Source organism: Spermophilus citellus, assembly GCF_964194105.1.
Source record: "Spermophilus citellus genome assembly, chromosome: 3".
Taxonomy (NCBI): Eukaryota; Metazoa; Chordata; class Mammalia; order Rodentia; family Sciuridae; genus Spermophilus; species Spermophilus citellus.
In genome coordinates, this window is record NC_138184.1 from 231,876,032 (window position 1) to 231,898,637 (window position 22,606).

Sequence of the window (22,606 nt, forward strand, 5' to 3'; positions counted from 1 at the left end):
TGGCACTTGGTTCTTGCAGCTCGGAGACCACTTCCTATGCCCACATGGGCAGAAAGGGACATGCATCCCTATCCATGGCAGGTGGGATGGGTGCAAGGCCATGTAGGTGACTCCAGCAGAAAGGAGTCCAGGCAGAGACTCCCGCCTGCCCCATCTACCTCTCTAGGACTGGATGGGCCTCAAGCTCCCTAGCCAGGTCAGGAGAACAGGGAGCCACAGGGTCTCCTACTAGCTTCCTGTCCTCACACCACCTCCAGACGGCCCTTAAGTGCACCAAGAACTACCTGTTCCCACAGGCTGGCTTGTGCTATAGCACTGAATCCCCTATATTGCAGGTAGACCCTGAAACCATGTCCACTTTCTCAGAGCTCAAGCCTAGGTACACCTATGGGCAGCAGAGATGCCCAGCTTCCACCATCCACCCAGCAGCCTTGGCACTGTTGTCTCTGGTGAGGACCATGAACTAGTCTGCATACTGAGACCTCTCCTTCACATCACCATCTCCTTCTTCTCCACCCACATGTCAGAAGCAGCCAGGCCTGAGTCTCCTCAGCCTCCCTCTCAACAAACTCTGAGGCCACATGACAGGATTCTGACCAAGCAGATCACATCTAGGGATGCTGTGCTGTGACTGTGGTGCAAGGGGCATGGGAGTGCTCTGCAAGTCTGAAATCCTCATTCTATGAGGCTAGTGTCACCCTGATACCAAAAACACAAAAATGCTGAGAGCCACAGCCGAGTCAGAATGACGCATGGCATTTTTGCCAGAACGGAGTGGTGAGAGGTGATGCCAGCGAGCCATTGAGATGATGATGGTTATGTTAAGCTGTGTATTCAATTGTATATTAGACCCCTGCGGTCCACCTCAGCCCGCTACTTTGGAGTTCTCAAGCTACTTTGGAGTTCTCCTGGGGATTCCTGGAGAATTCATGTTGGTTGGGGAAGTGCCAGAGGAGGGATTTTCCGGTTGGTGTGTGGTGTGTCCCGGGAGAAGACCTCGGGGGTGGCATTCACGGGAGTTTGGAAATAAAGTTTGTTCCTGCTTAAGTGGCTCATGATTTGTGCCCAGCTAGACTGCAGCATTTGGTGGCCCGTGCGGGGAATGCCTGAAGCTTGGAGGTAAGTGAAATTGCTTTCCCCTGAGGGAAGGCGAGAGAATGGGTGACCATTTCATAAAACAATGTGTTCTTGTTTTGATTTGTTTTGTTCTTGTTTCAAGCTGCCTATTCCTAGAACTTTCTCAGGCAAAATGGGAAAAATGGTTGGCTCTAGGTTTGAAATTGTTCAGCCCTGAGGAAGAGATAGAGATAGACCACGAATATACATTTCAAAAAACTAGGAAAATTGATACAATGATTTTTTTGTTCCGTTTTTGTTTCGTTTTGCTTTGGTTTTGTTTTGAGTTATCTGTTTGAGTTGCTTTATCCTTGTAGCAAAAATATGGGGTCAGAAATTAGAAAAAAAAATACCAAAAGAATGTTAAGTAAATTGTTAGAGGAAGGAGGCACCCCAGTAAAAAAAAAAAAAACAGTCAGGGCATATGTTGATAAAATACAAAAATATAGCCCATGGCTTTTTAAGGAGGAGTTGTTGAATATATCACAATGGGACCATCATGGTAAAGATTTAAGAGACAGGGAAAAGAAAAACCCAGGAACTCTGCCAGTTGGCACATTGCCATTGTGGATGATGATACGATTTTGTTTGCCTAGTCCAAAGCTTTTGGTTCAGATTATGGTAGAAGACATATTAGATCAGGAAAAAGAGGAGGCCTCTTGAGATAGTCAGAAAGGGGAAGAAAGTTTAGAGCAGAAAAAGTCATCAGGGGAAAAGTTACAACAGGAGGATGCTAATAACACCTTTCTATCACCAGAGGGCGTAAGTGTCCAACCAACAGCTCCACCTATGGGGCCCTCAACCCCCGTAGTTGATAGATGGGATCCTGAGACAGGACCTCAAAGATTAGCATGCCCTGTATTTGAACAGGCAGGAAAGCAGCGAAATCACCATGTTTTAGATTTCAAAACAGTGAAGCAGCTAAAAGAGGCTGTAACAACCTATGGTCCTCAAGAACCCTTCACTGTAAGCATGGTCGAATCCATTACCAACTTGAACATGACGCCAGCAGATTGGGCTAATATGTGTAAAGCTGTGCTAAATGGAGGACAATACCTGTTATGGAAGGTTGCCAATGAGTAATTTTGCAAGGAGATGGCTAGGCAAAATGCAAAAGCTGGTTATACTCAGAGAAATCTAGATATGTTGTTAGGAAAGGGACCTTATGAGGATCAGCAGCAACAAATTGCATATGATCCTGCCATATACTCACAAATTGCTGCAGATGAGATTAGGGCATGAAAGACTTTACAAGGACATGGAGATTTACAAGGTCAATTATCGAAGGTAATACAGAGAGGTAATGAACCTTACGCTGAATTTGTAGATAGGCTTATTCAAACAGTTACCAGAGTTTTGGGGAATACAGAACAAGGAATGCCATTAATAAAACAACTGGCTTATGAGCAAGCGAATCGTTGGTGCAGAGAAGCCATTAGACCATGGAAACATGAAGATTTAAATACATATATTAAATTATGTAGAGACACTAATGAACAAGGGCAAGTCGTGGCAGCTACAGTACAACAGGCTTTAGATGCCAGGCCAAAAACATGCTACAATTGTGAACAAACAGGACATTTTAAAAGGAATTGACCCATAGAAGGAGGGTTTAACAAAATTAGGTATCAAAGGAGTAGAATACCAGGTATTTGCCCACGATGCCATAGAAGAAGACATTGGGCTAATGAATGCCGTTCTCAAACCACCATAGAGGGTACTCCGTTATCAAAAAATGAACAAGGACCAAGTGTCTATCCATGATATCATGAAGAAAGGCACCGGGCTCCATTGCCAAAAAATGGACAGGGGGGTCCAATACTCCGGGGCCCACAACCACAAATATACGGGGCAATGGAGGAACCCAGCAACACCATCAGGGTAGTGCCCAGGACACATTATCCATTAGATCCCTCATCAGACAAACCAGAGGGAGCGCTGGGTTGGACATCTGTGCCTCCGCCAGAGCAGTACTAACTCCAGAGATGGGAGTTCAAATCATTCCCACAGGAGTAAAAGGACCTCTTCCCCAAAAAACAGTAGGCTTATTATTGGGACACAGTTCTTCTACTCTAAAAGGACTTATGATAAGTCCTGGGGTAATTGATCCCGATTATGAAGGTGAAATAAAAATTATAGCTAGTTCTCCAAGAGGTATATAAGTAATTTCACCAGGAGATAGAATAGCACAGTTACTAATAATACCCAGCCTACATGATAAATTTTCCAGTCGTACTGTAGAAAGAGGTTCCAGGGGATTAGGCTCCACAGATGTAGATTGGGCTATGCTTTCTTTAATATTAGACTCTTGCCCAATGCTAAAACTAAATATTCAAGGACAATAATTTAATGGACTGCTGGACACAGGTGCAGACCTTAGCATCATCTCTCGTCAAGAATGGCCAAAACATTGGCCATTACAACAAGACACTCAAACACTTCGAGGCCTAGGAGTGGCGACTAATCCCCATAGAAGTGCAATGGTATTAGATTGGAAGGATCCTGAAGGATGTGAAGGAACTATACAGCCATATGTATTGGATCATCTTCCTATAAATTTATGGGGACGAGATATCCTAGATCAATTAGGTTTGACATTAACAAATAACATCAATCCAAATGCGCCCACTATTAGGGCTAGACAAGGTTTTAGGAAAGGAAAAAGATTAGGAGAACAAGAACAAGGTGTACCAGCACCAATACAAATAGATCAAGAAATAGATAGACATGGATTGGATTTTCAGAAGGGGTCACTGAGACAATAAAAATTACTTGGAAATCAGAAAGACCAGTACGGGTTCCTCAGTGGCCCCTGACTAAAGAAAAGATACAAGCAGCCCATGACCTGGTCAAACAACAATTAGCAGGGGGACATATACAACCTTACATATCTCCCCATAATACTCCCATTTTTGTCATTAAAAAGAAATCTGGTAAATGGAGATTATTGCAAGATTTAAGAGCCATTAATAATGAGATGGTTATTATGGGACCTGCTCAATTGGGGATTCCTCAATTGTCTGCTTTGCCAAAAACCTGGCATGTTTTAGCTATAGATAGTAAAGATTGTTTTTTTTTTTTCAATTTCAATTCATCATGAGAATAGTCCACGTTTTGCATTACTATCCCTGCACTGAATCATGAAGGTCTGATCAGAGATATGAATGGAAAGTACTCCCTCAAGGGATGGCTAACAGCCCAACTATGTGTCAAATTTATGTTAACAAAGCAATCCAGCCACTTAGAAATCAAAATCCTGAACTACAAATATTTCACTATATGGATGATTTATTGTTAGCACACAAAGATAAAAACACATTGCTAGAATGTTATGCCACACTTACAAACTTATTAAAAAATTATAATCTAGAGATAGCAATAGATAAAGCACAATTAAATTTTCCAATTAATTATTTAGGAGTTCTATTATCCTCAACCATGGTCCATCCACCAAAAATTCAAATACGAGTAGATCAACTCAAATCACTTAATGACTTTCAAAAGTTATTAGGAGACATAAATTGGATAAGGCCTTATCTAGGCATACCAACAGGAGAGTTGGGACCTTTATTTGATATCCTAAAAGGTCCATCAGATCCAAATTCACCCCGCATGTTAACACCTGAAGCAAGAAAGGCATTAAAAATCATTGAAACATATATGGAAAATATGCATTTGGATAGAATTGATATAAGTTTGCCTTTATTATTTATTGTAATACCAACAAAAAATATTCCTACAGGAGTATTTTGGCAAGAAGGTCCATTATTGTGGATACATTTATCTTATTCACCTAACACTATTCTTACTAGGTATCCTGAGTCTGTAGGACAATTAATACTCAAAGGAATTAAAGCAGCAAAGGGAGTGTTTGGAATTTCTCCCAATAAAATTATTACTCCATATACTATGAATCAAATTGATGAGTTAGCTAATGAGTTAAATACTTGGGCAATAATCATGTGTAAATCTAATGTTTCATTTTATAACCACTCACCATCTAATCCTTTATTGTCTGTTTGGTCTTCGCATCCTGTAGTTTTTCCAAAAATGACAAGAAAAACACCTATCATGAATCCTCCAAATATATTCACTGATGGGTCAAATAATGGTACAGCAGCAGTAGTTACCACTGGTCAAACTTTTACATTTTTAGTACCCAAACAATCAGCTCAAAAGGTAGAGCTTAATGTAGTATTACATTCAGGATAATGTAAATTGTTCAGGATAATGTAAATTGTTCAGAAAATTGTACCTGTTGGAATGTTACATAATTTTTTTTAGCCATCATTGCCAGAATTCCTATCTGCGTCCCAGTGCCAGTGAAGACAAAGATAAAACCAAACTATAGCTTCTGCGATAGCTATCACAACAAACTGTATAAACTGATGCATCAATGAATAATGTAACTCAACAAGTGATGCTCAATCAATGAGTCAATTTACTTTGGGAGGAAATGAACATATTGATGGATTCCTCTGCTTTGAACTGCTTGCAGAACTTGCCTGGACTATGTATCACTTGTATGCATTGTGAACTATCTGTTGGTGCAGCAAACTGTGGTAGTGCTGGAGTATCTTTGCTGATGGTTTCACTGGTGGTACAATTTTTCCAAAGGAGCCGTCAATTGGCTTGGTGTCGTTACATTTCTGTATCCTCCTCCCTTCGGCTTGTGATGGTCATTCAGCTAAAATTTGGGGGCCAACAGAGGTGAGACAAAGAACCTCACCCCCCCACACACTGGCACCAAGGCCAAATTTGGGGCCAACAGAGGTGAGGCAAAGAATCTCACCCCCCCCACTGTCACCAAGGCCAAACTTGGGGGCCAACAGAAATGAGGCAAAGAACCTCCCCCCCCCCTACTGGTGCAAAGGCCTATCCACAAGTATGGCTGTATGCTGAACCAGTAGTCATTGACGGGTAAGATCCAATTACAATGGTACCAACCTGACAGGAGGCTGACGCCTTGAGGTCAGCTCATCCGATGAAGGGTAAGGACCATATGTGGAATTAAACAACCTAAGACTGGCACAGGCATGGTCCCTAAACCCCAGGCTTGGTGTTTAATTAAACAGAAGGGGGAAGATGCTGAGAGCCATAGCCAGTCAGAATGACACATGGCCTTTTTCCAGAATGGAGTGGTTGAGAGGTGACGCCAGGAGCCATTGAGATGATAATGGTTATGTTAAGCTGTGTATTCAATTGTATATTAGACCCCTGCAGGCTACTTTCCAGTTGCCCTACTTTGGAGTTCTCCCAGGGATTCCTGGAGAGTTCACTTTGGTTGGGGAAGTGCCAGAGGAGGGATTTTCCAGTTGGTGTGTGGTGTGTCCCGGGAGAAGGCCCCATGGGTGGCGTTCACTGGAGTTCAGAATAAAGTTTGTTCCTGCTTCAGTGGCCTGTGATTTGAGCCCAGCCAGACTGCAGCAGACAAAGGCACATCAAAGAAAGAACAACCAGCCACAGGGGTGCTACTGCAGCCAATTCTGCTCATCGGGTAGATGGCTCATTAGAGACTTCTTAGTGGATCAACACCACGTTCTGACCTTAAGAGCCACAGCTGCAAACACAGAATCCAGCTCCAAATGCCCTGTGATGTTGTTATTGAGGGCAAATGCTGACATGGAATCATACTTCCCAAGTGCACCTCCTGCGTCTCTCCAGCTTTGCCTTCAAGGAGGGAGAGTAGGTGCTGTACACATTAACTGCTGAACTGCGGGCTTCAATGGGAGTCCCTGTCTCTGTCTTTTTTAGGAAGGCACACCCAGACACCACACCTGAGACTCCACCACAAGAAGACCAAAAGGCTTTTTGCAGAGGAGGTAGAAAACAAGAGCAGTAGGTTACTCCAGCAATGACCACCAAAGTGCACGGTCTCACAGGACTGTGGCCATGCCCACACTCATTGTCCATCAGAGGGTCCAGATGCCAAGTGGTGGACGGGAGTGCAGTACGCCCACCACAGATAATGAGGCCAATAACGAGTCTTAAGCCTGCATACAGACACATCTGGGAGGGAGTACTTGCTGGGTTCTTCCTCATGGTGTCTCCAGGCAAGAAGTGCTAGGTCACCCTAGTTCTTTTCCTTTTGCTGTGCTGCTGTCCACTCTGTTCCTCGAGGTCCTCCTCCTGCTGTGCTGCTGTCCTCTCCTGTTCCTCTAGGTCCTCCTCCTGCTGTGCTGGTGTCCTCTCCTGTTCCCGTAGGTCCTCCTCCTGCTGTGCTGGTGTCCTCTCCTGTTCCTCTAGGTCCTCCTCCTGCTGTGCTGGTGTCCTCTACTGTTCCTCTAGGTCCTCCTCCTGCTGTGCTGGTGTCCTCTCTGTTCCTCTAGGTCCTCCTCCTGCTGTGCTGGTGTCCTCTCCTGTTCCCCTAGGTCCTCCTCCTGCTGTGCTGGTGTCCTCTCTGTTCCCCTAGGTCCTCCTCCTGCTGTTCTGGTGTCCTCTCCTGTTCCCCTAGGTCCTCCTCCTGCTGTGCTGGTGTCCTCTCCTGTTCCCCTAGGTCCTCCTCCTGCTGTGCTGGTGTCCTCTCCTGTTCCCCTAGGTCCTCCTCCTGCTGTGCTGGTGTCCTCTCCTGTTCCCCTAGATCCTCCTCCTGCTGTGCTGGTGTCCTCTCCTGTTCCCCTAGGTCCTCCTCCTGCTGTGCTGGTGTCCTCTCCTGTTCCCCTAGATCCTCCTCCTGCTGTGCTGGTGTCCTCTCCTGTTCCCCTAGGTCCTCCTCCTGCTATGCTTCTGTCCTCTACTGTTCCTCTAGGTCCTCCTCCTACTGTGCTGGTGTCCTCTCCTGTTCCACTAGGTCCTCCTCCTGCTGTGCTGGTGTCCTCTCCTGTTCCCCTAGGTCCTCCTCCTGCTGTGCTGGTGTCCTCTCCTGTTCCTCTAGGTCCTCCTCCTGCTGTGCTGGTGTCCTCTCCTGTTCCCCTAGGTCCTCCTCCTGCTGTGCTGGTGTCCGCTCCTGTTCCCCTAGATCCTCCTCCTGCTGTGCTGGTGTCCTCTCCTGTTCCTCTAGGTCCTCCTCCTACTGTGCTGGTGTCCTCTCCTGTTCCCCTAGGTCCTCCTCCTGCTGTGCTGGTGTCCTCTCCTGTTCCCCTAGGTCCTCCTCCTGCTGTGCTGGTGTCCTCTCCTGTTCCCCTAGGTCCTCCTCCTGCTGTGCTGGTGTCCTCTCCTGTTCCCCTAGGTCCTCCTCCTGCTCTGCTGGTGTCCTCTCCTGTTCCCCTAGGTCCTCCTCCTGCTCTGCTGGTGTCCTCTCCTGTTCCCCTAGGTCCTCCTCCTTCTGTGCTGGTGTCCTCTCCTGTTCCCCTAGGTCCTCCTCCTGCTCTGCTGGTGTCCTCTCCTGTTCCCCTAGGTCCTCCTCCTGCTGTGCTGGTGTCCTCTCATGTTCCTCTAGGTCCTCCTCCTGCTGTGCTGGTGTCCTCTCTGTTCCCCTAGTTCCTCCTCCTGCTGTGCTGGTGTCCTCTCCTGTTCCTCTAGGTCCTCCTCCTTCTGTGCTGGTGTCCTCTCCTGTTCCCCTAGGTCCTCCTCCTGCTGTGCTGGTGTCCTCTCCTGTTCCCCTAGGTCCTCCTCCTGCTGTGCTGGTGTCCTCTCCTGTTCCCCTAGATCCTCCTCCTGCTGTGCTGGTGTCCTCTCCTGTTCCCCTAGGTCCTCCTCCTGCTGTGCTGGTGTCCTCTCCTGTTCCTCTAGGTCCTCCTCCTGCTGTGCTGGTGTCCTCTCCTGTTCCCCTAGGTCCTCCTCCTGATGTGCTGGTGTCCTCTCCTGTTCCCCTAGGTCCTCCTCCTGATGTGCTGGTGTCCTCTCCTGTTCCCCTAGGTCCTCCTCCTGCTGTGCTGGTGTCCTCTCCTGTTCCCCTAGTTCCTCCTCCTGCTCTGCTGGTGTCCTCTCCTGTTCCCCTAGGTCCTCCTCCTGCTGTGCTGGTGTCCTCTCATGTTCCTCTAGGTCCTCCTCCTGCTGTGCTGGTGTCCTCTCTGTTCCCCTAGTTCCTCCTCCTGCTGTGCTGGTGTCCTCTCCTGTTCCTCTAGGTCCTCCTCCTTCTGTGCTGGTGTCCTCTCCTGTTCCCCTACGTCCTCCTCCTGCTGTGCTGGTGTCCTCTCCTGTTCCCCTAGGTCCTCCTCCTGCTGTGCTGGTGTCCTCTCCTGTTCCCCTAGATCCTCCTCCTGCTGTGCTGGTGTCCTCTCCTGTTCCCCTAGGTCCTCCTCCTGCTGTGCTGGTGTCCTCTCCTGTTCCTCTAGGTCCTCCTCCTGCTGTGCTGGTGTCCTCTCCTGTTCCCCTAGTTCCTCCTCCTGCTGTGCTGGTGTCCTCTCCTGTTCCCATAGTTCCTCCTCCTGCTGTGCTGGTGTCCTCTCCTGTTCCCCTAGGTCCTCCTCCTGCTGTGCTGGTGTCCTCTCCTGTTCCCCTAGGTCCTCCTCCTGCTGTGCTGGTGTCCTCTCCTGTTCCCCTAGGTCCTCCTCCTGCTGTGCTGGTGTCCTCTCCTGTTCCTCTAGGTCCTCCTCCTGCTGTGCTGGTGTCCTCTCCTGTTCCTCTAGGTCCTCCTCCTGCTGTGCTGGTGTCCTCTCTGTTCCTCTAGGTCCTCCTCCTGCTGTGCTGGTGTCCTCTCCTGTTCCCCTAGGTCCTCCTCCTGCTGTGCTGGTGTCCTCTCTGTTCCCCTAGGTCCTCCTCCTGCTGTGCTGGTGTCCTCTCCTGTTCCCCTAGGTCCTCCTCCTGCTGTGCTGGTGTCCTCTCCTGTTCCCCTAGGTCCTCCTCCTGCTGTGCTGCTGTCCTCTCCTGTTCCCCTAGATCCTCCTCCTGCTGTGCTGGTGTCCTCTCCTGTTCCCCTAGGTCCTCCTCCTGCTATGCTTCTGACCTCTACTGTTCCTCTAGGTCCTCCTCCTACTGTGCTGGTGTCCTCTCCTGTTCCACTAGGTCCTCCTCCTGCTGTGCTGGTGTCCTCTCCTGTTCCCCTAGGTCCTCCTCCTGCTGTGCTGGTGTCCTCTCCTGTTCCTCTAGGTCCTCCTCCTGCTGTGCTGGTGTCCTCTCCTGTTCCCCTAGGTCCTCCTCCTGCTGTGCTGGTGTCCGCTCCTGTTCCCCTAGATCCTCCTCCTGCTGTGCTGGTGTCCTCTCCTGTTCCTCTAGGTCCTCCTCCTACTGTGCTGGTGTCCTCTCCTGTTCCCCTAGGTCCTCCTCCTGCTCTGCTGGTGTCCTCTCCTGTTCCCCTAGGTCCTCCTCCTACTGTGCTGGTGTCCTCTCCTGTTCCCCTAGGTCCTCCTCCTGCTGTGCTGGTGTCCTCTCCTGTTCCCCTAGGTCCTCCTCCTGCTCTGCTGGTGTCCTCTCCTGTTCCCCTAGGTCCTCCTCCTGCTGTGCTGGTGTCCTCTCCTGTTCCCCTAGGTCCTCCTCCTTCTGTGCTGGTGTCCTCTCCTGTTCCCCTAGGTCCTCCTCCTGCTCTGCTGGTGTCCTCTCCTGTTCCCCTAGGTCCTCCTCCTGCTGTGCTGCTGTCCTCTCCTGTTCCTCTAGGTCCTCCTCCTGCTGTGCTGGTGTCCTCTCCTGTTCCACTAGGTCCTCCTCCTGCTGTGCTGGTGTCCTCTCCTGTTCCCCTAGGTCCTCCTCCTGCTGTGCTGGTGTCCTCTCCTGTTCCCCTAGGTCCTCCTCCTGCTGTGCTGGTGTCCTCTCCTGTTCCTCTAGGTCCTCTTCCTGCTGTGCTGGTGTCCTCTCCTGTTCCTCTAGGTCCTCATCCTGCTGTGCTAGTGTCTTCTCTGTTCCTCAAGGTCCTCCTCCTGCTGTGCTGGTGTCCTCTCCTGTTCCTCTAGGTCCTCTTCCTGCTGTGCTGGTGTCCTCTCCTGTTCCTCTAGGTCCTCATCCTGCTGTGCTAGTGTCCTCTCTATTCCTCTAGGTCCCCCTCCTGCTGTGCTGGTGTCCTCTCCTGTTCCCCTAGTTCCTCCGCCTGCTGTGCTGGTGTCCTCTCCTGTTCCCCTAGGTCCTCCTCCTGCTGTGCTGGTGTCCTCTCCTGTTCCCCTAGGTACTCCTCCTGCTGTGCTGGTGTCCTCTCCTGTTCCCCTAGGTCCTCCTCCTGCTGTGCTGGTGTCCTCTCCTGTTCCCCTAGGTCCTCCTCCTGCTGTGCTGGTGTCCTCTCCTGTTCCCCTAGATCCTCCTCCTGCTGTGCTGGTGTCCTCTCCTGTTCCCCTAGGTCCTCCTCCTGCTGTGCTGGTGTCCTCTCCTGTTCCTCTAGGTCCTCCTCCTGCTGTGCTGGTGTCCTCTCCTGTTCCTCTAGGTCCTCCTCCTGCTGTGCTGATGTCCTCTCCTGTTCCTCTAGGTCCTCCTCCTGCTGTGCTGGTGTCCTCTCTGTTCCCCTAGGTCCTCCTCCTGCTGTGCTAGTGTCCTCTCCTGTTCCCCTAGGTCCTCCTCCTGCTGTGCTGGTGTCCTCTCCTGTTCCCCTAGGTCCTCCTCCTGCTGTGCTGGTGTCCTCTCCTGTTCCTCTAGGTCCTCCTCCTGCTGTGCTGATGTCCTCTCCTGTTCCTCTAGGTCCTCCTCCTGCTGTGCTGGTGTCCTCTCCTGTTCCCCTAGGTCCTCCTCCTGCTGTGCTGGTGTCCTCTCCTGTTCCCCTAGGTCCTCCTCCTGCTGTGCTGGTGTCCTCTCCTGTTCCCCTAATCCTCCTCCTGCTGTGCTGGTGTCCTCTCCTGTTCCCCTAGATCCTCCTCCTGCTGTGCTGGTGTCCTCTCCTGTTCCTCTAGGTCCTCTTCCTGCTGTGCTGGTGTCCTCTCCTGTTCCCCTAGGTCCTCCTCCTGCTGTGCTGGTGTCCTCTCCTGTTCCCCTAGAACCTCCTCCTGCTGTGCTGGTGTCCTCTCCTGTTCCTCTAGGTCCTCCTCCTGCTGTGCTGGTGTCCTCTCCTGTTCCCCTAGGTCCTCCTCCTGCTGTGCTGGTGTCCTCTCCTGTTCCCCTAGGTCCTCCTCCTGCTGTGCTGGTATCCTCTCCTGTTCCCCTAGGTCCTCCTCCTGCTGTGCTGGTGTCCTCTCCTGTTCCTCTAGGTCCTCCTCCTGCTGTGTTGATGTCCTCTCCTGTTCCCCTACGTCCTCTTCCTGCTGTGCTGGTGTCCTCTCCTGTTCCTCTAGGTCCTCTTCCTGCTGTGCTGGTGTCCTCTCCTGTTCCCCTAGGTCCTCCTCCTGTTGTGCTGGTGTCCTCTCCTGTTCCCCTAGGTCCTCCTCCTGCTGTGCTTGTATCCTCTCCTGTTCCCCTAGGTCCTCCTCCTGCTGTGCTGGTGTCCTCTCCTGTTCCCCTAGGTCCTCCTCCTGCTGTGCTGGTGTCCTCTCTGTTCCTCTAGGTCCTCCTCCTGCTGTGCTGGTGTCCTCTCCTGTTCCCCTAGGTCCTCCTCCTGCTGTGCTGGTGTCCTCTCCTGTTCCCCTAGGTCCTCCTCCTGCTGTGCTGGTGTCCTCTCTGTTCCACTAGGTCCTCCTCCTGCTGTGCTGGTGTCCTCTCCTGTTCCCCTAGATCCTCCTCCTGCTGTGCTGGTGTCCTCTCCTGTTCCTCTAGGTCCTCCTCCTGCTGTGCTGATGTCCTCTCTGTTCCCCTAGGTCCTCCTCCTGCTGTGCTTCTGTCCTCTCCTGTTCCCGTACGTCCTCCTCCTGCTGTGCTGGTGTCCTCTCCTGTTCCTCTAGGTCCTCTTTCTGCTGTGCTGGTGTCCTCTCCTGTTCCCCTAGGTCCTCCTCCTGCTGTGCTGGTGTCCTCTCCTATTCCCCTAGGTCCTCCTCCTGCTGTGCTGGTGTCCTCTCTGTTCCTCTAGTTCCTCCTCCTGCTGTGCTGGTGTCCTCTCTGTTCCTCTAGGTCCTCCTCCTTCTGTGCTGGTGTCCTCTCCTGTTCCCCTAGGTCCTCCTCCTGCTGTGCTGGTGTCCTCTCCTGTTCCCCTAGGTCCTCCTCCTGCTGTGCTGGTGTCCTCTCCTGTTCCCCTAGATCCTCCTCCTGCTGTGCTGGTGTCCTCTCCTGTTCCCCTAGGTCCTCCTCCTGCTGTGCTGGTGTCCTCTCCTGTTCCTCTAGGTCCTCCTCCTGCTGTGCTGGTGTCCTCTCCTGTTCCCCTAGTTCCTCCTCCTGCTGTGCTGGTGTCCTCTCCTGTTCCCCTAGTTCCTCCTCCTGCTGTGCTGGTGTCCTCTCCTGTTCCCCTAGGTCCTCCTCCTGCTGTGCTGGTGTCCTCTCCTGTTCCCCTAGATCCTCCTCCTGCTGTGCTGGTGTCCTCTCCTGTTCCCGTAGGTCCTCCTCCTGCTGTGCTGGTGTCCTCTCCTGTTCCTCTAGGTCCTCCTCCTGCTGTGCTGGTGTCCTCTCCTGTTCCTCTAGGTCCTCCTCCTGCTGTGCTGGTGTCCTATCTGTTCCTCTAGGTCCTCCTCCTGCTGTGCTGGTGTCCTCTCCTGTTCCCCTAGGTCCTCCTCCTGCTGTGCTGGTGTCCTCTCTGTTCCCCTAGGTCCTCCTCCTGCTGTTCTGGTGTCCTCTCCTGTTCCCCTAGGTCCTCCTCCTGCTGTGCTGGTGTCCTCTCCTGTTCCCCTAGGTCCTCCTCCTGCTGTGCTGGTGTCCTCTCCTGTTCCCCTAGATCCTCCTCCTGCTGTGCTGGTGTCCTCTCCTGTTCCCCTAGGTCCTCCTCCTGCTGTGCTGGTGTCCTCTCCTGTTCCCCTAGGTCCTCCTCCTGCTGTGCTGGTGTCCTCTCCTGTTCCCCTAGGTCCTCCTCCTGCTGTGCTGGTGTCCTCTCCTGTTCCCCTAGGTCCTCCTCCTGCTGTGCTGGTGTCCTCTCCTGTTCCCCTAGGTCCTCCTCCTGCTGTGCTGCTGTCCTCTCCTGTTCCTCTAGGTCCTCCTCCTGCTGTGCTGGTGTCCTCTCCTGTTCCACTAGGTCCTCCTCCTGCTGTGCTGGTGTCCTCTCTATTCCTCTAGGTCCTCCTCCTGCTGTGCTGGTGTCCTCTCCTGTTCCCCTAGGTCCTCCTCCTGCTGTGCTGCTGTCCTCTCCTGTTCCTCTAGGTCCTCCTCCTGCTGTGCTGGTGTCCTCTCCTGTTCCCCTAGGTCCTCCTCCTGCTGTGCTAGTGTCCTCTCTATTCCTCTAGGTCCTCCTCCTGCTGTGCTGGTGTCCTCTCCTGTTCCCCTAGTTCCTCCTCCTGATGTGCTGGTGTCCTCTCCTGTTCCCCTAGGTCCTCCTCCTGCTGTGCTGGTGTCCTCTCCTGTTCCCCTAGGTCCTCCTCCTGCTGTGCTGGTGTCCTCTCCTGTTCCTCTAGGTCCTCCTCCTGCTGTGCTGGTGTCCTCTCCTGTTCCCCTAGTTCCTCCTCCTGATGTGCTGGTGTCCTCTCCTGTTCCCCTAGGTCCTCCTCCTGCTGTGCTGGTGTCCTCTCCTGTTCCCCTAGGTCCTCCTCCTGCTGTGCTGGTGTCCTCTCCTGTTCCCCTAGGTCCTCCTCCTGCTGTGCTGGTGTCCTCTCCTGTTCCCCTAGGTCCTCCTCCTGCTGTGCTGGTGTCCTCTCCTGTTCCTCTAGATCCTCCTCCTGTCTGCTGGTGTCCTCTCCTGTTCCCCTAGGTCCTCCTCCTGCTGTGTTGGTGTCCTCTCCTGTTCCCCTAGGTCCTCCTCCTGCTGTGCTGGTGTCCTCTCTGTTCCTCTAGGTCCTCCTCCTGCTGTGCTGGTGTCCTCTCCTGTTCCTCTAGATCCTCCTCCTGCTGTACTGGTGTCCTCTCCTATTCCCCTAGGTTCTCGTCCTGCTGTTCCGGTGTCCTCTCCTGTTCCCCTAGTTCCTCCTCCTGATGTGCTGGTGTCCTCTCCTGTTCCCCTAGGTCCTCCTCCTGCTGTGCTGGTGTCCTCTCCTGTTCCCCTAGGTCCTCCTCCTGCTGTGTTGGTGTCCTCTCCTGTTCCACTAGGTCCTCCTCCTGCTGTGCTGGTGTCCTCTCTATTCCTCTAGGTCCTCCTCCTGCTGTGCTGGTGTCCTCTCCTGTTCCCCTAGGTCCTCCTCCTGCTGTGCTGCTGTCCTCTCCTGTTCCTCTAGGTCCTCCTCCTGCTGTGCTGGTGTCCTCTCCTGTTCCCCTAGGTCCTCCTCCTGCTGTGCTAGTGTCCTCTCTATTCCTCTAGGTCCTCCTCCTGCTGTGCTGGTGTCCTCTCCTGTTCCCCTAGTTCCTCCTCCTGATGTGCTGGTGTCCTCTCCTGTTCCCCTAGGTCCTCCTCCTGCTGTGCTGGTGTCCTCTCCTGTTCCCCTAGGTCCTCCTCCTGCTGTGCTGGTGTCCTCTCCTGTTCCCCTAGGTCCTCCTCCTGCTGTGCTGGTGTCCTCTCCTGTTCCCCTAGGTCCTCCTCCTGCTGTGCTGGTGTCCTCTCCTGTTCCTCTAGATCCTCCTCCTGCTGTGCTGGTGTCCTCTCCTGTTCCCCTAGGTCCTCCTCCTGCTGTGTTGGTGTCCTCTCCTGTTCCCCTAGGTCCTCCTCCTGCTGTGCTGGTGTCCTCTCTGTTCCTCTAGGTCCTCCTCCTGCTGTGCTGGTGTCCTCTCCTGTTCCTCTAGATCCTCCTCCTGCTGTACTGGTGTCCTCTCCTATTCCCCTAGGTTCTCGTCCTGCTGTTCCGGTGTCCTCTCCTGTTCCTCTAGTTCCTCCTCCTGCTGTGTTGGTGTCCTCTCCTGTTCCCCTAGTTCCTCCTCCTGATGTGCTGGTGTCCTCTCCTGTTCCCCTAGGTCCTCCTCCTGCTGTGCTGGTGTCCTCTCCTGTTCCCCTAGGTCCTCCTCCTGCTGTGCTGGTGTCCTCTCCTGTTCCCCTAGGTCCTCCTCCTGCTGTGCTGGTGTCCTCTCCTGTTCCCCTAGGTCCTCCTCCTGCTGTGCTGGTGTCCTCTCCTGTTCCCCTAGATCCTCCTCCTGCTGTGCTGGTGTCCTCTCCTGTTCCCCTAGGTCCTCCTCCTGCTGTGCTGGTGTCCTCTCCTGTTCCCCTAGTTCCTCCTCCTGCTGTGCTGGTGTCCTCTCCTGTTCCCCTAGGTCCTCCTCCTGCTGTGCTTCTGTCCTCTACTGTTCCTCTAGGTCCTCCTCCTGCTGTGCTGGTGTCCTCTCCTGTTCCACTAGGTCCTCCTCCTGCTGTGCTGGTGTCCTCTCCTGTTCCCCTAGGTCCTCCTCCTGCTGTGCTGCTGTCCTCTCCCGTTCCTCTAGGTCCTCCTCCTGCTGTGCTGGTGTCCTCTCCTGTTCCCCTAGGTCCTCCTCCTGCTGTGCTAGTGTCCTCTCTATTCCTCTAGGTCCTCCTCCTGCTGTGCTGGTGTCCTCTCCTGTTCCCCTAGTTCCTCCTCCTGATGTGCTGGTGTCCTCTCCTGTTCCCCTAGGTCCTCCTCCTGCTGTGCTGGTGTCCTCTCCTGTTCCCCTAGGTCCTCCTCCTGCTGTGCTGGTGTCCTCTCCTGTTCCCCTAGGTCCTCCTCCTGCTGTGCTGGTGTCCTCTCCTGTTCCCCTAGGTCCTCCTCCTGCTGTGCTGGTGTCCTCTCCTGTTCCTCTAGATCCTCCTCCTGCTGTGCTGGTGTCCTCTCCTGTTCCCCTAGGTCCTCCTCCTGCTGTGCTGGTGTCCTCTCCTGTTCCCCTAGGTCCTCCTCCTGCTGTGCTGGTGTCCTCTCTGTTCCTCTAGGTCCTCCTCCTGCTGTGCTGGTGTCCTCTCCTGTTCCTCTAGATCCTCCTCCTGCTTTACTGGTGTCCTCTCCTATTCCCCTAGGTTCTCGTCCTGCTGTTCCGGTGTCCTCTCCTGTTCCTCTAGTTCCTCCTTCTGCTGTGCTGGTGTCCTCTCCTGTTCCCCTAGGTCCTCCTCCTGCTGTGCTGGTGTCCTCTCCTGTTCCCCTAGGTCCTCCTCCTGCTGTGCTGGTGTCCTCTCCTGTTCCCCTAGATCCTCCTCCTGCTGTGCTGGTGTCCTCTCCTGTTCCCCTAGGTCCTCCTCCTGCTGTGCTGGTGTCCTCTCCTGTTCCCCTAGTTCCTCCTCCTGCTGTGCTGGTGTCCTCTCCTGTTCCCCTAGGTCCTCCTCCTGCTGTGCTTCTGTCCTCTACTGTTCCTCTAGGTCCTCCTCCTGCTGTGCTGGTGTCCTCTCCTGTTCCACTAGGTCCTCCTCCTGCTTGCTGGTGTCCTCTCCTGTTCCCCTAGGTCCTCCTCCTGCTGTGCTGATGTCCTCTCCTGTTCCCCTAGGTCCTCCTCCTGCTGTGCTTCTGTCCTCTACTGTTCCTCTAGGTCCTCCTCCTGCTGTGCTGGTGTCCTCTCCTGTTCCACTAGGTCCTCCTCCTGCTGTGCTGGTGTCCTCTCCTGTTCCCCTAAGTCCTCCTCCTGCTGTGCTGGTGTCCTCTCTTGTTCCCCTAGGTCCTCCTCCTGCTGTGCTGGTGTCCTCTCCTGTTCCCCTAGGTCCTCCTCCTGCTGTGCTGGTGTCCTCTCCTGTTCCCCTAGGTCCTCTTCCTGCTGTGCTGGTGTCCTCTCCTGTTCCTCTAGGTCCTCTTCCTGCTGTGCTGGTGTCCTCTCCTGTTCCTCTAGGTCCTCTTCCTGCTGTGCTGGTGTCCTCTCCTGTTCCCCTAGGTCCTCCTCCTGTTGTGCTGGTGTCCTCTCCTGTTCCCCTAGGTCCTCCTCCTGCTGTGCTTGTATCCTCTCCTGTTCCCCTAGGTCCTCCTCCTGCTGTGCTGGTGTCCTCTCCTGTTCCCCTAGGTCCTCCTCCTGCTGTGCTGGTGTCCTCTCTGTTCCTCTAGGTCCTCCTCCTGCTGTGCTGGTGTCCTCTCCTGTTCCCCTAGGTCCTCCTCCTGCTGTGCTGGTGTCCTCTCCTGTTCCCCTAGGTCCTCCTCCTGCTGTGCTGGTGTCCTCTCTGTTCCTCTAGGTCCTCCTCCTGCTGTGCTGGTGTCCTCTCCTGTTCCCCTAGGTCCTCCTCCTGCTGTGCTGGTGTCCTCTCCTGTTCCTCTAGGTCCTCCTCCTGCTGTGCTGATGTCCTCTCTGTTCCCCTAGGTCCTCCTCCTGCTGTTCTGGTGTCCTCTCCTGTTCCCCTAGGTCCTCCTCCTGCTGTGCTGGTGTCCTCTCCTGTTCCCCTAGGTCCTCCTCCTGCTGTGCTGGTGTCCTCTCCTGTTCCCCTAGATCCTCCTCCTGCTGTGCTGGTGTCCTCTCCTGTTCCCCTAGGTCCTCCTCCTGCTATGCTTCTGTCCTCTACTGTTCCTCTAGGTCCTCCTCCTACTGTGCTGGTGTCCTCTCCTGTTCCACTAGGTCCTCCTCCTGCTGTGCTGGTGTCCTCTCCTGTTCCCCTAGGTCCTCCTCCTGCTGTGCTGGTGTCCTCTCCTGTTCCTCTAGGTCCTCCTCCTGCTGTGCTGGTGTCCTCTCCTGTTCCCCTAGGTCCTCCTCCTGCTGTGCTGGTGTCCGCTCCTGTTCCCCTAGATCCTCCTCCTGCTGTGCTGGTGTCCTCTCCTGTTCCTCTAGGTCCTCCTCCTACTGTGCTGGTGTCCTCTCCTGTTCCCCTAGGTCCTCCTCCTGCTCTGCTGGTGTCCTCTCCTGTTCCCCTAGGTCCTCCTCCTACTGGGCTGGTGTCCTCTCCTGTTCCCCTAGGTCCTCCTCCTGCTGTGCTGGTGTCCTCTCCTGTTCCCCTAGGTCCTCCTCCTGCTCTGCTGGTGTCCTCTCCTGTTCCCCTAGGTCCTCCTCCTGCTCTGCTGGTGTCCTCTCCTGTTCCCCTAGGTCCTCCTCCTTCTGTGCTGGTGTCCTCTCCTGTTCCCCTAGGTCCTCCTCCTGCTCTGCTGGTGTCCTCTCCTGTTCCCCTAGGTCCTCCTCCTGCTGTGCTGCTGTCCTCTCCTGTTCCTCTAGGTCCTCCTCCTGCTGTGCTGGTGTCCTCTCCTGTTCCACTAGGTCCTCCTCCTGCTGTGCTGGTGTCCTCTCCTGTTCCCCTAGGTCCTCCTCCTGCTGTGCTGGTGTCCTCTCCTGTTCCCCTAGGTCCTCCTCCTGCTGTGCTGGTGTCCTCTCCTGTTCCTCTAGGTCCTCTTCCTGCTGTGCTGGTGTCCTCTCCTGTTCCTCTAGGTCCTCATCCTGCTGTGCTAGTGTCCTCTCTGTTCCTCAAGGTCCTCCTCCTGCTGTGCTGGTGTCCTCTCCTGTTCCTCTAGGTCCTCTTCCTGCTGTGCTGGTGTCCTCTCCTGTTCCTCTAGGTCCTCATCCTGCTGTGCTAGTGTCCTCTCTATTCCTCCAGGTCCTCCTCCTGCTGTGCTGGTGTCCTCTCCTGTTCCCCTAGTTCCTCCGCCTGCTGTGCTGGTGTCCTCTCCTGTTCCCCTAGGTCCTCCTCCTGCTGTGCTGGTGTCCTCTCCTGTTCCCCTAGGTACTCCTCCTGCTGTGCTGGTGTCCTCTCCTGTTCCCCTAGGTCCTCCTCCTGCTGTGCTGGTGTCCTCTCCTGTTCCCCTAGGTCCTCCTCCTGCTGTGCTGGTGTCCTCTCCTGTTCCCCTAGGTCCTCCGACTGCTGTGCTGGTGTCCTCTCCTGTTCCCCTAGGTACTCCTCCTGCTGTGCTGGTGTCCTCTCCTGTTCCTCTAGGTCCTCCTCCTGCTGTGCTGGTGTCCTCTCCTGTTCCTCTAGGTCCTCCTCCTGCTGTGCTGATGTCCTCTCCTGTTCCTCTAGGTCCTCCTCCTGCTGTGCTGGTGTCCTCTCTGTTCCCCTAGGTCCTCCTCCTGCTGTGCTAGTGTCCTCTCCTGTTCCCCTAGGTCCTCCTCCTGCTGTGCTGGTGTCCTCTCCTGTTCCCCTAGGTCCTCCTCCTGCTGTGCTGGTGTCCTCTCCTGTTCCTCTAGGTCCTCCTCCTGCTGTGCTGATGTCCTCTCCTGTTTTTCTAGGTCCTCCTCCTGCTGTGCTGGTGTCCTCTCCTGTTCCCCTAGGTCCTCCTCCTGCTGTGCTGGTGTCCTCTCCTGTTCCCTTAGGTCCTCCTCCTGCTGTGATGGTGTCCTCTCCTGTTCCCCTAATCCTCCTCCTGCTGTGCTGGTGTCCTCTCCTGTTCCCCTAGATCCTCCTCCTGCTGTGCTGGTGTCCTCTCCTGTTCCTCTAGGTCCTCTTCCTGCTGTGCTGGTGTCCTCTCCTGTTCCCCTAGGTCCTCCTCCTGCTGTGCTGGTGTCCTCTCCTGTTCCCCTAGATCCTCCTCCTGCTGTGCTGGTGTCCTCTCCTGTTCCTCTAGGTCCTCCTCCTGCTGTGCTGGTGTCCTCTCCTGTTCCCCTAGGTCCTCCTCCTGCTGTGCTGGTGTCCTCTCCTGTTCCCCTAGGTCCTCCTCCTGCTGTGCTGGTGTCCTCTCCTGTTCCCCTAGGTCCTCCTCCTGCTGTGCTGGTGTCCTCTCCTGTTCCTCTAGGTCCTCCTCCTGCTGTGTTGATGTCCTCTCCTGTTCCCCTAGGTCCTCTTCCTGCTGTGCTAGTGTCCTCTCCTGTTCCTCTAGGTCCTCTTCCTGCTGTGCTGGTGTCCTCTCCTGTTCCCCTAGGTCCTCCTCCTGTTGTGCTGGTGTCCTCTCCTGTTCCCCTAGGTCCTCCTCCTGCTGTGCTTGTATCCTCTCCTGTTCCCCTAGGTCCTCCTCCTGCTGTGCTGGTGTCCTCTCCTGTTCCCCTAGGTCCTCCTCCTGCTGTGCTGGTGTCCTCTCTGTTCCTCTAGGTCCTCCTCCTGCTGTGCTGGTGTCCTCTCCTGTTCCCCTAGGTCCTCCTCCTGCTGTGCTGGTGTCCTCTCCTGTTCCCCTAGGTCCTCCTCCTGCTGTGCTGGTGTCCTCTCTGTTCCACTAGGTCCTCCTCCTGCTGTGCTGGTGTCCTCTCCTGTTCCCCTAGGTCCTCCTCCTGCTGTGCTGGTGTCCTCTCCTGTTCCTCTAGGTCCTCCTCCTGCTGTGCTGATGTCCTCTCTGTTCCCCTAGGTCCTCCTCCTGCTGTGCTGGTGTCCTCTCCTGTTCCCGTACGTCCTCCTCCTGCTGTGCTGGTGTCCTCTCCTGTTCCTCTAGGTCCTCTTCCTGCTGTGCTGGTGTCCTCTCCTGTTCCCCTAGGTCCTCCTCCTGCTGTGCTGGTGTCCTCTCCTATTCCCCTAGGTCCTCCTCCTGCTGTGCTGGTGTCCTCTCTGTTCCTCTAGTTCCTCCTCCTGCTGTGCTGGTGTCCTCTCTGTTCCTCTAGGTCCTCCTCCTTCTGTGCTGGTGTCCTCTCCTGTTCCCCTAGGTCCTCCTCCTGCTGTGCTGGTGTCCTCTCCTCTTCCCCTAGGTCCTCCTCCTGCTGTGCTGGTGTCCTCTCCTGTTCCCCTAGATCCTCCTCCTGCTGTGCTGGTGTCCTCTCCTGTTCCCCTAGGTCCTCCTCCTGCTGTGCTGGTGTCCTCTCCTGTTCCTCTAGGTCCTCCTCCTGCTGTGCTGGTGTCCTCTCCTCTTCCCCTAGGTCCTCCTCCTGCTGTGCTGGTGTCCTCTCCTGTTCCCCTAGTTCCTCCTCCTGCTGTGCTGGTGTCCTCTCCTGTTCCCCTAGGTCCTCCTCCTGCTGTGCTGGTGTCCTCTCCTGTTCCCCTAGGTCCTCCTCCTGCTGTGCTGGTGTCCTCTCCTGTTCCCGTAGGTCCTCCTCCTGCTGTGCTGGTGTCCTCTCCTGTTCCTCTAGGTCCTCCTCCTGCTGTGCTGGTGTCCTCTCCTGTTCCTCTAGGTCCTCCTCCTGCTGTGCTGGTGTCCTCTCTGTTCCTCTAGGTCCTCCTCCTGCTGTGCTGGTGTCCTCTCCTGTTCCCCTAGGTCCTCCTCCTGCTGTGCTGGTGTCCTCTCTGTTCCCCTAGGTCCTCCTCCTGCTGTTCTGGTGTCCTCTCCTGTTCCCCTAGGTCCTCCTCCTGCTGTGCTGGTGTCCTCTCCTGTTCCCCTAGGTCCTCCTCCTGCTGTGCTGGTGTCCTCTCCTGTTCCCCTAGATCCTCCTCCTGCTGTGCTGGTGTCCTCTCCTGTTCCCCTAGGTCCTCCTCCTGCTGTGCTGGTGTCCTCTCCTGTTCCCCTAGGTCCTCCTCCTGCTGTGCTGGTGTCCTCTCCTGTTCCTTTATGTCCTCCTCCTGCTGTGCTGGTGTCCTCTCCTGTTCCCCTAGGTCCTCCTCCTGCTGTGCTGGTGTCCTCTCCTGTTCCCCTAGGTCCTCCTCCTGCTGTGCTGCTGTCCTCTCCTGTTCCTCTAGGTCCTCCTCCTGCTGTGCTGGTGTCCTCTCCTGTTCCACTAGGTCCTCCTCCTGCTGTGCTGGTGTCCTCTCTATTCCTCTAGGTCCTCCTCCTGCTGTGCTGGTGTCCTCTCCTGTTCCCCTAGGTCCTCCTCCTGCTGTGCTGCTGTCCTCTCCTGTTCCTCTAGGTCCTCCTCCTGCTGTGCTGGTTTCCTCTCCTGTTCCCCTAGGTCCTCCTCCTGCTGTGCTAGTGTCCTCTCTATTCCTCTAGGTCCTCCTCCTGCTGTGCTGGTGTCCTCTCCTGTTCCCCTAGTTCCTCCTCCTGATGTGCTGGTGTCCTCTCCTGTTCCCCTAGGTCCTCCTCCTGCTGTGCTGGTGTCCTCTCCTGTTCCACTAGGTCCTCCTCCTGCTGTGCTGGTGTCCTCTCCTGTTCCCCTAGGTCCTCCTCCTGCTGTGCTGGTGTCCTCTCCTGTTCCCCTA

The 22,606-nt window shown here is 54.5% G+C and overlaps 1 protein-coding gene across 1 annotated transcript in view; it reads right to left on the reverse strand.

Annotated features, from left to right (window-relative positions):
• The window catches only part of PTPRN2 (protein tyrosine phosphatase receptor type N2), a 944,635-nt gene that overhangs the window by 650,764 nt on the left and 271,265 nt on the right, over nucleotides 1-22,606 (reverse strand). The window lies entirely within an intron of this gene.